We start from the raw sequence: 15,000 nt of genomic DNA, 5'->3' as shown, positions 1-15,000 counted from the left end.
AAACAGGTTACTTACGGATCATCATGCATGGAAAGTTAAAAGCCGATCAAAATTTGTCCCGCGACGAGTCACAGAAATGAACACACGATATTACTAATTTCGTCACTTCGATCTGTTACACAGAATTAAACCAGTTTGTATTTGTGCGATTGATCACAGCGGCAGAGATTTTCACAAAAACGGCGAGACGTGCTGCAGCGACTTGTCGCTTGGTGTGTATTGGCTTTAAAAGCAAAACAAACCATTTACAGTTAAATTTGATTTCGGCTTTATATACATACCTATCAAGCCCTTAATTACTCGCGCGTTTTGATTGGTTGGTAGGAAATATGAGCGTGAGTCCAGAAAATTAAGAATTTAAAAAAAACATCATTTTCCTTCACCTGTTGAATTATCTGTGAGAAATATTTTACAAAAGCAATAGAGGACTTCTTTTCGTTCTTCCATAGCCTCATCTAAACACGAGGTGGAGTTGGGAGAATTCGAGACAGTTACACAAACCCGAGACGCAGTCGAAGGTTTGCATAAAGGTAGAGAATTTCCCAACTTCCCCGAGAGTAGCACGTCCTCTATTGGCGGGTTAAACAGACAGAACACTTGACGTTGGGAGCTGGTCATTTGGCCATTTCATCATTGATTCATTCCTCACGGGACCATTAGAACCCACAAAGTCCTGAATATTTCAGGCTTCTCTACGCAATTGTAAAAATTGCGTTCATAACTGGGAAGATCATAGCTTCACTTGATTTCATATCCGCAGTTCATATTTGATTCATGGCTTCATAGCTCAGTTGGTTAGAGGGTTGCACCGGAATCGCGAGGTCACGGGTTCAAACCCCAAAAGTTGCGTTCATAACTGCGAAGATCATAGCTTTACTTGAAATATGTGCGTGTATCAAGAAAACCTGGAAGTAAAGAAAAACCAGCGTTTTCCTTTATTTGTCGAATTATTTTTGAGAAATATTTTATAAAAGAAGAGGACTTTTTCCGTATTTACATAGCCTCATACAAACACTCGGGGAGTTAGGAGAATTCTGGGCAGCTAGTTATGCAAACCCTTGAGGCACAACTGTCTCTAATGTTCTTTTCAGTCAAGTTTTTTATTCCTTTATTGGGAGGAATAGCGTTGGAATCCCCCGCAAACAGTGCTTTTTAATAATGGGTGTTGACACACTGGTTCAATTGATAAGTGCTTGGCACAATGGCCCATTGAACACACTGGTTCGATTCACAAAATGTTTGGCACAATGGCCAACTGAACGCACTGGTTCGATTCACAAAATGTTTTGGAACTACTGAATAAACAGGTTCGCAAGAAACAGGTCAATTGTCGTATTCGTTCTATGCAATTGCAGTGATGTTCACAGTGGAACACATGAGAACGAACCAATGATCTAGAAATAACGTAAAAAATTCTCCTTAACGGCTTGCCATTCTCAAGCAAACAATGATTCATCAAAATAAATAATATTTGGACTTTTTTTAAATTTAAATGAATGTGAAATCACTACCCATGTTCAATCAAATTAATGCCTCATCCACTTCAAAAATGAGCCAGAAAGCAAATTTTCGCTTCTTTCCATCAAGATGTAATCTGAAGGCTGAAAATGCAGCCGCCATGTTCGAAATTGCGCAAAATGTTTTAAATACACTGTAAACATCGTTAACATTCAATGGTCGTCTACGGGACGCAAGTCGAGCGACGTATGTGCCCGAGCCAGTCGAATCGCGGGTCGGGAGAAATGACACACTTCCTACGGGATACAGGAGCCTGTGTGATGTCGGGTACACAAAGGGCCACCTCCACACGCGCGTTGAGAGACACCGTCAAAAGGCGACATCTGTTTACAAGCATTATTCCAAAGTACATAACACTGCTGTTCCGAACAATTTCTTAGCACGCTGCAGTATCCTGATCTTTATAGTAGATAACTATCCGGACCAGCACTGAATGTACAGTCTGATTCTCTTGGTGCTAAAGTATTCATGTAATTAGCTTGGCACACTTTTATGCAAATTCGCTTCAACTTAGCCTCTCACAAACCGCATTGATGATCATTAATTATGTCAGGGGCACCCAACGAGAATATAGTCCAAAACCACTTAAACATACAGTTGTTAAACATATTTTGGTATTTAAATGGTAGATATAGGCATATTTTTATCCCCTAAAAATTTTTCATCTGTTCGGATTTTCTAGCTGAAAGTCTAGTGATCCGAAAATTATAGGGATCAAAACTTACCTTTTCGAAATTTCAGCCAGAAAAAAAGGCTCGCGAAAATTCTAGGTGACCTTTTAAGGGTAAAAATCCGTTAAAAATGGGCAATTTTACCATTTTTTAGATGTTCGAAAATCCTAGGACGGGCAGGCAAGCAAGACATTTTACAACAAATGATCCGAAAATTCTGGATCTCAAAATTGACGTTGGGTGCCCCGGCCTGTTATGTAACCTTGATAATGGCGCAAGATGCAACGAAACGTCGGTTTCTATCACTTATATTTCTTGTCTCATGTATTTCCAAGACTAATGAAAAAAAAAAAAACACGAAAAAAGAATGTAAAGGAAATATCTAGGATTTCCACCGTGGTCTGCCTATAGCATCCCACAGAAGAACTGCAACGGTACAAATACACGGTTGTCATCATGAAAACAGGACTTTATCATGACAACCGACGAAACAGCAGTTCTTTTTGTACGATCATGCCAATTAACACGTGATCTTCTTGTCCTAAGCATGTGATTTCTAATCCCATAAGAGACATCATACTCGAGAACTAAACAGATGATATAATGCGAGTTTTTTACAGACTTTCATTCGTATTTCTTGGCACTATATAACAAATGAACAATAACAAGTTCAATGTCAATCTGTGATTTCAAGCACACCAAGTTCGTTTCTAAACTTTTCGAAATTCTGCCATATTGAAACTCACCTATATTTATGTTTACAATTTGTTCGCTTAAATCTGATCACGTGAGTGGCATGATATTGTCAATGAGCCAACTGAAGATAAGGGCGGAGCTATGCTATCCAGAAAATCGACTGGCGCTCGTTGAAAGTCTCACAGTCTTGGCTGTGTGGTGTTGGACTGCAAACACTTATAAGGCAAGTTTGAGAGATCTTTATTCTTTCATTATGTAATACGTTATCGCTATCTAGCTTCGTTTTCTAGCATTCCCTGCTATTGTAAGTCTCGATTAGGCGGAGCTCAAACAAAGACACTTGATCCAAGGACGGTAGCCGAAAAAGAGCGTTCTTTCGCCGTAATTTCCAAACCGTCAAAGCGCCGTCTCTTGGAGTACAAGCGATTAGCAATGAAATGTGATGGGGTTACGGCAAGGAAAACGGGAAAACACATAAACTGTTGGATACCGTCCGTCGTACAAAAACGCTTGGTCCATCAAGTTTTACCTTCTAGCGAACTGTAACATTTGAACAATTTATTTTTTGGTCGGCTTAGATGGCGTCGTGCCAGGGGTGTAAAGCCGGAGGAAACTCACTTTTCAAACTGATTTAAGATTTCTTTACCGAACTATAGCTCAGTTGATTGAGGGTCCGACTATCGTGGGTACCATCACCGGTTCAAACTCTGGCCCGGACTTAAAATAACTGCTCAGAAAGTGCTGCCTTTGTAATTACTTCCCCAAATGTTTAGACGCTCCGGTGTTCTCGGATTAGGCCGGCTATAACCATTAGGTTCCGATCGCTACCGATGATAACTAATAACCGGGTGTGAGTGAGGTTAAAGAATCCACGCACTGTTCAAGAATAATATGGGACAAAGTTCCCGGTGTTGTGGTCCGACATCGTTGAGCATCTTTCATTTCCTCAAAATTCTTGTAATCCGCATAACTTGCAGCCAGGCCTAACTGAACTTCAACTAACAACTTCTGATTATTGTTGTACAGTATACCAGTAAAATGTAAAGTTTGGGAATTTGAAAGCCCAAGCTATATTTGAACGACTTTTCCCACGTCTGAGTTCTTGTTATTTTTCGTTTTTTTTCGTGGTGATCTTACATCACGCCACTGTCAGGAATTTCCGGTTTGGATTCATTTTCCTACTAGCCCTGCATGATTTCAGCCTGATGTTGGCACTATTAACCTGTTGCAGTTACATTCCAAAGAATCTATTACAAGGCAAAACTCACCACATCGCGCCGAATGACCGGACATTATTAATTATTCACAAAGATGGCGCGCTCATTATTCAAGTTTAGAAGAACCTTTATTGACTTCAATTACAATCTGCCTAAAGAGGCCTAAGACCTTTCGTTTTTACCAGCCTTCATTGGTACAAGATATGATAGGATCCAACGGGCTTTGAAGATGAAGGATTCGTCTGCTGAATTCTGATTTCAGTTTTTGGTTCTAACATCTTTAAGATGTGTCCATTTACGTTGAAAACGAGACATATTTCCGTATGGGAACACTTACAAATTAGTATTCAGGTACTTTATATGCTATCTAGGCTACTGGTAAATAAAGGCAATGAAAGATACATGATTAACCCTTCTAGAATTTCATTTTTTAACTAATTAACGAAGAACAAGACGCGTAAGAGCGTTTCCGTGGGATGCAGAAACAGTTAAACAAATTGTCCGGTTACAGCAAACCACCGTGCTTAGTCTGCGCGAAGAAACCCACGGGTAAAATTTGGAAAGTGGCGAAAGTTTGCCAGACAGATAACCCTGTAACTCTAAGTAGCTGATACGTGTTGTACTAAAGATAAATAATTTAAAGGTTATCTTTAACTGATAACCCTTTCACTCCTGTGGGATTCCCCGCTAACGAGTAAAATCGTCTGGGTTTAGACAGAGTAAAATCTATAAGTGTCACTCTTGGGAGTTAAAGGGTTAATGGGGACATAGTTTTTGAGTGAATCTAGCTGTTGTTAACCCTTTCACTCCCGTGGGGTTTCCCATTGACGAGTAAAATCGTCTGGCGTTAGACAGAGTAAAATCTATAAGTGTCTCTCTTGGGAGGGAAAGGGATAAACGGTAAATTTGCCAACGGAAACACTCAGTACAGCAGCGATCAGAGTTTACTTTTACTAAAGATTATCGAGGAATGCCGGGAAATTAAGGTGACATTTCTTTGGAATACTGAATGAAGATCGACCTCTTCATTTATTTTAAATTTATTTTTATTTATTTGCTTTGTTTTGTGTACAAACCGAATTAGAATTAATTAAGCTTATTTACAAATACAAAAACAAGGCACCTTATAATACTTCAGGGTAGTATGAACTCCTAAATTTCAAATGTAGTGCAACAGTGCAACTGTTGCCAATTAAGAATTGAATAAAAAGCAAAATTAAAATATAATTCTTAAAAAACCGAATGTATGAATTTGTGAAGGGTGCTGTATGCTTTTTTGGTTGGATTGTTGATGTTGTGTGCATACCATTGGCATGCATAATTTTGGACTGAGAATTTGTAGCATTGGTTAATTGGTGTCTTCTTTGTAAGCAGAGTTTGGAACAGTATGGCCGAGAATGTACACAGGTTTGCTGTATGGCCACCACTGTACACAAATAAATAATACCGGTAAATTATTATAATACCGTTCATTCAAAGTCAGCAGAAGTGAAAAGTAGTAGCAGAATTAAACTTAGGGCTAAACATTACACAAGCGACCATAAGCCTGGAAGCTTACCAGAATAAGAATTTTAAGTATGAACTCAGAGAGCAAAAGCTGAAGAATATTGAACATATTCAATTTTCGTATTCTTGATATTCTTATGTTTTTCCTTCTCACAAACAATTCTCATGATGCTATGTCCAATGTAAACCTTAAGCCTTAGGTTACAAAATAATGAAAATAAAGTTTCAAACTGACCCACAGCGGTTTCCTTGCATTTACATAGTTTACTTCAGAGGGATGCGTTGCTAAGGATGTAATGGTTATGTAATTCGAGAAAATTTGGCATTATTTTGGTTATTTTCCGACTTTTGTAAGCCAATGACAATAAATATGACGTCATCATTCCACGTCCATGGTCACGTGACCTTTAAATGATCACTCTAAATTTGTCTCAGTGCTTCGCAATTTGGGTATTTAATCGATGGTTTGATAATTTGTATTCGTTTTTGCATCCAGCCAAGCATAGTTTTCTTTTTATTTCGAAAAATATTCCTTTTAAAGACATAAACGATACTGAAATACCCATATTTTTTTTCAAAAAAAATGATTTTAAAAAATCAATGCTTAGCTATATTCTGTATTTGGGGGTGAAACGTGCCATGTAAAGAAAATTTAATTTAATTCAAATCGCCGGAAATTTAGCTTTTTTCTCAAACCGGAAGTCAGTTCGTTTGCGCATGCGCAATTGATCTGAGAACGAGCGCGAGGAAGGGCGAGGAAAATGTTCGATGGAAACAACAGTTTGTGCGGTGACTTTTGCTTGTGAGAGGGTTTTCTTGTCAGCTCATGATATGATGACGTCAGTTACCGGAAGTAACATTTCACTTCCTAAGCAACGCGCGAAAATCCGTCTGTGGGCCCTTAACTTGTTTTTAGGGGTCAAAATTTGCATAAGCCACGCCCAGATTGGTTCCTTTTAGGGGTCACAAAAAGCTTGAGCCACGCCCAGGTGGTCTCCTTTAAGGGTTAAATTCCAACCTCGTTCCCAGGCTTTTTCTCCGCACACCTTCTCCTCGGCGGAGAAAAGCCCTGGGAACGAGGTTGGTTAAAATCAAAATGTCCGACGACCATCCCCGTCTGTTCCATATGGGAGTCCCCCCCCCCCCCCCCACCCCGGGCTCGGTTTCTCGATCCATGTTGCAAATTTTACTGAGATGTTCCGAAATTGTGATTTGACGTTAACTTATATCTTAGACTACACAATATTTCTTACCTTCGCACACTCGTACCTACTCCATGAATGGGCCCCCAAATCCCGCAAAATGTTATAAATTCAATGCAAAACCAGTTTGTGAAGACGCAATAACATCTCAATCCGAGTTCACCAGCGGGTCAGGTCTGGCAAAAGTCTTTTCATGACGCTTTCCGCGGGCGTAGGGATTTAAAAAAAAATGCAATTTACGACTACGAAGAAGAAAAACAAAAAACACAAGAAAAAAAAGTCAACCACGCAGGATCCTAAGTGCCGTCATCCATCCAGGTAGCAACCCCAGCCAACAGCGCTTTAATCTCAGTGTGAAGCGCAAGCACGTGGTTAATTGCCATATCTGACTACGATGAAGAAAAAGACACCCGACTGGTTTTTTTACCTTTGGGCTGCCTGTTACACAGGCATCCCACGGAAAAATTACTGTCCTTTCATAGTTGCTGGCCTTTTGAAGAATGGCGCTCTTGCCATTGTTTCAATGTCTTCCTTGCATAACAATAGCCTGTCAATCAAAACAATACAATTAGACCTTGATGAGCCACACGATGTTTTTGAAGTTCATTTTTTAATGAAGACAAAATATATTTCGGAAGAGACATCATCCATCGTCAGTTGTACAGTGAGGAATAAAATGAAAATATGCAATAAATAGTTATGCTGTTTATGGCCAGGAGCCCATTACTAGGATCCTCCATATGCAGTAGATCTTTGAGTCAACCTTTGCGCGTATCTTTCTATTTTTAGAACGAACCCTTGCGTATCTTTCTATTTTTAGAACGCCACGAGTTCCTCGGCTCTGCACGCACTGCTTTAAAAGGCCAATCAGAGTAAAGTCATTGTCTAACTATGACAAATAAAGCAGTAATACTGTATTTAAATCGTGCAAATTGATCTAAATTTATGTAAATGCGAGTCTCCTGCTCATGTGTCTCTGTTAAGTATTTCATGGGGTCATGTAACTTTCTTAATGTTTTGTAAAGACCACATTTCAGTCTGCCGTTTACCAGAAGTAAGCTGTGTCCCTAGAATGGTGGATCGTTTTTGCCTTTGTTTGTGTTTCGAAGAAACAAGAGAGGCCGTGTTTATGGCTCCTGGTCCCGTACAAATCGATATAACTTCTTTTAACTGTAAAAACACCAGTTTAAGCGTTATGCTTACGAGAATCGGCATAGTAGCATATTCTAAGCTACTCATTTTATTTCTGGAAAAATAATTTCATGTACTCAGCAGAATCATCGTGTTTGCGAAAAACAGGTCACGTGACCAATTGTTGCAAAAAGGCCTATTGCGCAATTTTCTTGAACCCCATTGGCGATTTTCGGTGTACTTCATTCACGTGATCAGCGGACAAATTGAGTCAGTGGAAGAAAAAAAAAAACAAAACATTGGTATGAAAACCCAGTGCATTCCCGGAGTTCAAATTTAATTAATTTTAAATTTAGTTATTTTACTAGCGAAACTTGCATCTTTTTTTTTTGTTTTTCAGTCATGAAGTTCACGACTATAGTTTACTTGGCCCTGCTGATTGGAGTCATCATGATGATAGCATTTGCTCCCGACGTTTCTGGCTGGTGGCGAAGGAGAAGGAGAAGGAGAAGGAGGTGTAGTGCGAAAATCCCTGGGCCAAATTGCTTGGGCCAAATTTTTTTTTTTTTTTTTTTGATTTCATGAGTTTTTCAGTATATTATTTTTCTATTATTTATTAATACATGTAAATATAATTGTTTTATTTATTTTATTTATCATTTAAATATATTATAAAAGCATTGAGATTTTTAAATGCATTTAAGAATTAAATTATTATTATTATTATTATTATTATTATTATGCCAGTTCTAATCCTGCCCTGAAGCCTGACAGTGGGTGTCTTGTGAAGCATGATGGATGTAGTACTATATGGGCGAAAATAGCTGGATGGACAGGAACCTTTACTCCGTCTTGTATCAAGCATGATGTGTGCTACTACTGTGTAAGAAATTTGAAGTGTTCTTTGACAAGTATAACCATTTCATTATTTACTGCAGATGGCATCAGAATGATAAGCAGACTTTATTGTTATCATAAATTTTATTATTGATGATGATGATGATGATTGTTAGTATTATTATTATCTGGAACTCACACAGTAATACTGGAGTTGAACATTATAGGATTAATTAATTCTCCCAACTTTCAAGTCACATCAAGGACTACAGACAGAAAGCACCTCTTTTAAAATGTGCGTTGTTCCCAGAAAAGCAGATTTCTGGAGAAACGTGATTGATGCTACAGTCAATACCTGGTTGATCCAGATAGCTTTTCAACTTCACTGGGACTGAGCCCAAGGCCTTGAAATAGGAAACCCTCACATCCTTGCAACCTCCACCCTTAACTCTTAATTATTATAACTATTATAATTACCAAAACAATCTCATGGATACGAGCAAGAACCTCCTTTGCACTTCTGAGATCTGCATTAATCTGTCTCAGAGGAACTAGAACCACTGTTAGAAAATCATGGGACTTTTGCAATACTGATTATAATTACTATTGTTGTTATTGTTATTATTATATATTATTATTATTACTATTGTTATTGTTATTACTATTATTATTGTTTTTGTTATTTTTGTTATTATTATGATTGTTGCAGCTGTAGATGATCTCTGGTTTAACATCATCTAGCTTTCTGCAGTGACTGAAAGTTTTTTACTGACCTCAATCCAATTAAAAACAAGAAGATCTTTTAGATCTTGTAAGCGCGCTTTGAAAAAATTTATTTGTTTTCTTACCACTATAATCGCAACGTAGTGCACTTTCCAAATCAGTCCTTGTTGATCCACTGATGTTGTAGACACAAAATCACCTGATCAAGTTGTAGCAAAACAACTGACAGCAACGACTGCACACGAACTTATTGCACCCTCAATTATAGCCGTTGTAAAATCTCCGATTGCACCATCAGTCGTAGCCGTTGTGAAATTTCCGATGACGTAATGGTCTTAATTAATCTGGACCTTTCTTCGGGATATGTATGGGTATGAACGATACGACAATAAGACTATTAACAACTTACAGCTTTCTTTCTTAAAAAGTCACAGTTAAATTTAATTGGTTTTTAACAGGAGTAAAGGGCTAGCAAAGTATAGTCACACGAGTCACATAATTCAAGAATTACGTTATCCACGGCTATCTTCAGTACGGTGGTTATTTCCTTACCAATGAAAGTTGCAACGTCGACACATTCCATGGATGACGTAATAATACCAGAATACCAGTAATAGCTCATACTATTACTCCACAAATTCTTTTCTTGAGCACGAAACCGTTATTTTTGCGGATGCGTTATTTAAAGTGGATGCGTATTTTTAAAACGTGATTTAATTGAAAATCGAAATTTTTTTGTCAACTGGAATTAAATAACAATTATCTGTGCTCTTTTGGACATGAAGAAAAGTTGATTTGTTTGTTTGTTTTGCTCTAAAATGCGAGCGAACAAGTGCGCATTAATCCATTTGCCCAACTGGTTTTCTTTGTGCCTCGACATTGACAAGATAATTTTGCCCTTATGTTATAAACACGTAATCGCAATGAGTTCTCGTAAAAATTAGGGGAAATTTCACTAGCTTGTGTTTTCAGAAGTTTGTTTAAAGCACCTAAACGTTATTACTGGGTTGCCAGTATGGCAAACCCAGTCGGAATCTGCGTTGGCTTTTTTTTTCTTTTTTTTTTCGTGTCGGTAAAAGTCTTGCCTGTCACTCCCCTGCTAAATGGTGTCTTTGTGCATAGAGCCTCCTGCGCGTATTTTCTTAGGATCGAGAGGGTAGTGGGAAATGCGTAGATTACTCTGGTGGACACAGTAGAATGATGAACTTGAACGGCAATGGCGTCGAAAGTCATGTAACGCGAATGGTGTTTTAGTGGATTTTGAACAGAATATACCCTTATGAAGCTCAATAATGGCAAGTCTATTGGATACTGAACAAGACAGGCGGTGGAATATTAAAAGCGACGAGTACCATATGGACTTCCGCAACAATCTGTCGCCCGTCGATCCGTAATCAAAGTGAGCTGTAGTTCTAATATTGTACAAGTGTGGTGTTTTGTACAACAATGAAATCAAATGGAAAATTCTCTAGTAACTTATGGGTTTAACGAAGACAAAGAAGGAATTAAACAACTTGGAACTGTGAGCCCTGTTGTCTGGCTTATTGGTTTGTAATCATTTCTGCACAGTCTTCTGGTAACAATTGGAAATTTCACTAATTCTTGTTCGTCAAAAATTATTTGAAAGAAAGCTTGTTGCCGATTTTTTGCTTGATAATTCAAGTAAAGGGTTTGATGCTTGACACTGGTGGGAAATTTATTTAGTTGCGTCTTTGACACGGAGTGTAATTTGACATGATTGAGTTTCCTGTCTTCACGCACGTAATGAAATAGGAAGGGTTTTTTGCCTCTTATAACAAATATGTTGTTTGTTTCAAAAAATATTTCGTGGACAAGGTGGCCTTTATGAATTCATCATGTTGTGTAATATGCGAGCTTAACTGGATAGTTTTTATGGCAATAGTAAAGCATTTTCGTGTCAAAATAAGGTAAGCGTCTTTCTGTTGTGTTAACTTAATTAAATATAAATATACCATGCGGCGTAAACTTGATTTCCACTCTCAAAATTACCTCCAGAACCTACTTTTTGCGTAGAATAAGCTTTTAAAATGATGTTCTTGTCTTCTCTGGTGATACTTGACGATTTTGGAACATTTTTTATAACGGGTCACACGCGCAACTTGATCGCCCGAACTTCCCCTACTATGCATAACATCCACTTGGCCTTTTGACATCCCATTGAAAAACACTCATAAAATATTCGCGGACCGGTCGATTTCTCTGAAATTTGAAAGGATGATTGCTAAAGATTATTCCTGTGTTAAGCATTAGAATTCGACGAAGAGGTAAATGCGCCTGATAGAGCGTTAAAAATCTTTATTTTTAGCGGTTATTTGAACTTAAAAGATGCAACGCTTGACGAGAAATAATAGTTTTGCTAATACAATGTATTTGAAAGAAGAAAAATCTCGCGGGAATCGCGATGAAAATGAGTTGACAAAATTGCATCAGTGTGGCCCAGTGGTTAAGGCGCTTGCCTTGAGATCCGGAGATCCCGGGTTCAAGACCCGCTCTGACCACTCGTTGAATTTGTTCCTGGTAGTCCCTGGTTCAACTTCCCAGCTGCACTTGTAAATAGCCGACTGGTTTGCCTCCGGCCAGTTGGGATTCTTAACAGTTGTTGTTGTTGTGTTCTGTTGTTTCGTTGATTGTGTTTCATTGGCCCTGAAAAGCCCCCATGGGGAGCGGTCAATGAAGTATTTACTTGCTTACTTACTTATTTACTTACTTACTTACTTACTTACTTACTTACTTACTTACTTACTTACTTACTTACTTACTTACTTACTTACTTACTTACTTACTTACTTACTTACCTACTTACTTACTTACTTACTTACTTACTTACTTACTTACTTACTTTACTTATTTACTTGCGTTGAAATGTGATAGGCGAGGAGACAGGAATTTTATTGCTCTGACAAATGATTTTGTCATTGTAGTGTAAGATGAAATTTATTTGGGAAGCTGGGAAGCCAACAACATTTCTTTAACTTCGTGCTTAATCCAATTTATTGCTACAACTTGCTAGTGCAAAGATTGTTTACATGAAACAAATGCTTTTTGCGAATTTTGAGTGTCATGAAATTGCACGTTTAGATTTTCAATTACATGGCCACTCAACCTCTCGATTGTGTAAAGACTTCACCCTGAAGTCAAAATAGATACGTTTCTCAGGAACCCGACAAAGAAGGCTTCCTGACCCGACAGACGAAATCTAAATATACAGTTAAATATTACAACAAAATTAAAAAACTAATGACGGAAGTTTCTTGGCTAAAAAGTCCGTTGTTTTACTCTGAAAACGACAAACGATTAACATTCTTTCCCGTACCAGGTGATCTGGTGGCGTAATTTGGAGGACTGGGATAAAAAAAATTAACGCCGTATCCCACAACCGCGCGCGGCCTTTGGTTTTGTTTCCAAATTTCCTGCAGTATTTCCATCGCCAAAACTCAACAGATCATTCCGTGTCTCCCACATTTCCTGTTACTCAATGAACATTGGCCGAGATCTAACCTTGGAAACCGCCGAGATCCAACCTTGCCTCTGCTATGTTGAAGTCGGAAATAACATTCAAGGCCGCGCACGGTTGTGGGATACGGCGTTAAAATTTTTCTCCCCAGTCCTGCGCATTACGTCACCAGATCACCTGGTAGTTCATTAGGTTGACACAAGGTGATCACGTGCACCTTTATGGTTGCCTAGTACATGATCAATTTCCTCCTTTTGACAAAACTTCCGTTTATTCATACAAGTTAGAGACTGCAGAAATTTTCTTGTTTTTAAGATCGATTGTCATTAATCTTTCGATGAGAATTTGATTCAGAGTTATATATATAAACTATGTTATTTTTTTCTTCATCTGTCTTGCTGGTGCAAACGCAAAGGCAAACAATGTTTTGACCGGGCATCAGATTAGACTAACAAGAAGAGGAATTACTGTTCTGAATGACGCCCCACTTGAAAAAATTAACTGGAACGCTGCAGTTCAATACCACCCAATTCAGTGACTTCTTTTTTTGTGTAATGCGTACCACAGGCAACCCAGTGTAAACTTTTTGAAGCTTCTAGTTTAAGTGTTGCAGCGGATCTTGTTTGAAGTTCGTCCATTCTTGGTTGCATTACCGTATTTTGCCTATTTTTGTTCCAAGCTAACCTGGAGTGTTTCAATGAAATACATCAAAATGTGAATGATCTCGTTTTCAGAGATAAAGTGGAATAAAGTTCATCAGTAAAACTCTTCTTTGACCTCGATCTAAAAAAGTTTTTTTATGGCGTCTAATTTTAGCGTGATTCCTATTCGCTAGCTATTGACAGTTGACTCTGAAATGTTTCTTTCTTTTTCCATTCACTCGCTGAGGGTGTGCTTGTTTTCTTTTAAAACTCAGGCGGTTCAAGAAAAATTCATTGCCAAACTGGTGAATTCCGAAGTAAATTTCACTAGAAAAACCGATATCGTACTCATCGCTTCGTGATAGCGTATAAGTTACCGTTGAATTCACTAGTTAGGCAATGAATTTTTCCATTGAAGAAAGCAAAGAAAGTGATTTAATTATTATAGCAGAAACAGAAACATCAAAACCCGGACAATTCGAAACCTTTTATTTCACGACCCTACAGGCAGTAAGAATAAATAATCAGGGAGCTCCGCTTTTAGGATTGGCTAATTCTATTTGACTATATTACGGGCTCAAGCGGCTTAGAGCTCACCGAGTTCAGCTGGTTTTTTTTTTAAAGTTGACCACTTACCAGGTACTGGTTTTCCATTGGATTGCAAGCTCAACCCGAGTTACCTCACCTAAACATAAACGAGACTTCATTTTTCGCGCACTTTCTGTGGCTCGACGTGGCTACACGGCCATACTACGTCAACTATAGTTCTTACACAGTCAACGCTTTTCGTGTTTAGGTGGAAAATGGTTTGGATTATTTTTTTCTTTCTGCATTTTTCGCTGGTTTCAATCCAGTTCGATATATTATGATAGCCGTGGTCTACACTGGTGGCTACGCCGTTTTTCAAGTCAATCATCGGGGGGATATAGACTTAAAGCTGAGTGTTCATTTTTAATTTGCTTAGAGCTGCTTTTTTTTCTGTATTGCAATTTTTGGCATATCTTTAGAAGCTCTGATAAGGTTGCATGATGCCTGGAGGATCTATGACCAGAACAGAAACGAAAGGAGAGAGAAAGAGAGTAACAACAACAAAACAGAATACGAGTATTAAATAGCTTACACTTGGTGGAAGAACTTGAAGTTACTCCACAAATTCTTCTCTTGGGCAGTAAACCGTTTGTTATTTTTACGGATGCGTTATTTAAAGTGGATGCGTATTTTGAAAAAGTGGTTTAAGGCCCAGCAATACCGGCAACATTCTTCTTGCAACTTGTCGCGCAACCATGGTTCGTTGCAAGCTGAGATGATTTGTTGCGTGTATTACCACCTTCTTGTGCAACAAATTTTTATGTTGCAAAAAGTAGACGTCGCTTTTACTTTTGG

The 15,000-nt window shown here is 38.3% G+C and overlaps 1 long non-coding RNA gene across 1 annotated transcript in view; it reads left to right on the top strand.

Annotated features, from left to right (window-relative positions):
• The first annotated feature begins 3,018 nt into the window (after positions 1 to 3,018).
• The window catches only part of LOC138060738 (uncharacterized), a 17,622-nt gene continuing 5,640 nt past the window's right edge, over positions 3,019 to 15,000 (top strand). The window contains exons 1-3 of the long non-coding RNA XR_011134418.1: positions 3,019 to 3,108; positions 8,342 to 8,456; positions 8,689 to 8,824. This is a non-coding gene — a long non-coding RNA (uncharacterized lncRNA). The remainder of the gene's footprint in view (positions 3,109 to 8,341; positions 8,457 to 8,688; positions 8,825 to 15,000) is intronic.

This window comes from Montipora capricornis, chromosome 8, assembly GCF_036669925.1.
Source record: "Montipora capricornis isolate CH-2021 chromosome 8, ASM3666992v2, whole genome shotgun sequence".
NCBI classification, from domain to species: Eukaryota; Metazoa; Cnidaria; class Anthozoa; order Scleractinia; family Acroporidae; genus Montipora; species Montipora capricornis.
This window is presented reverse-complemented; position numbering and strand designations above follow the sequence as displayed.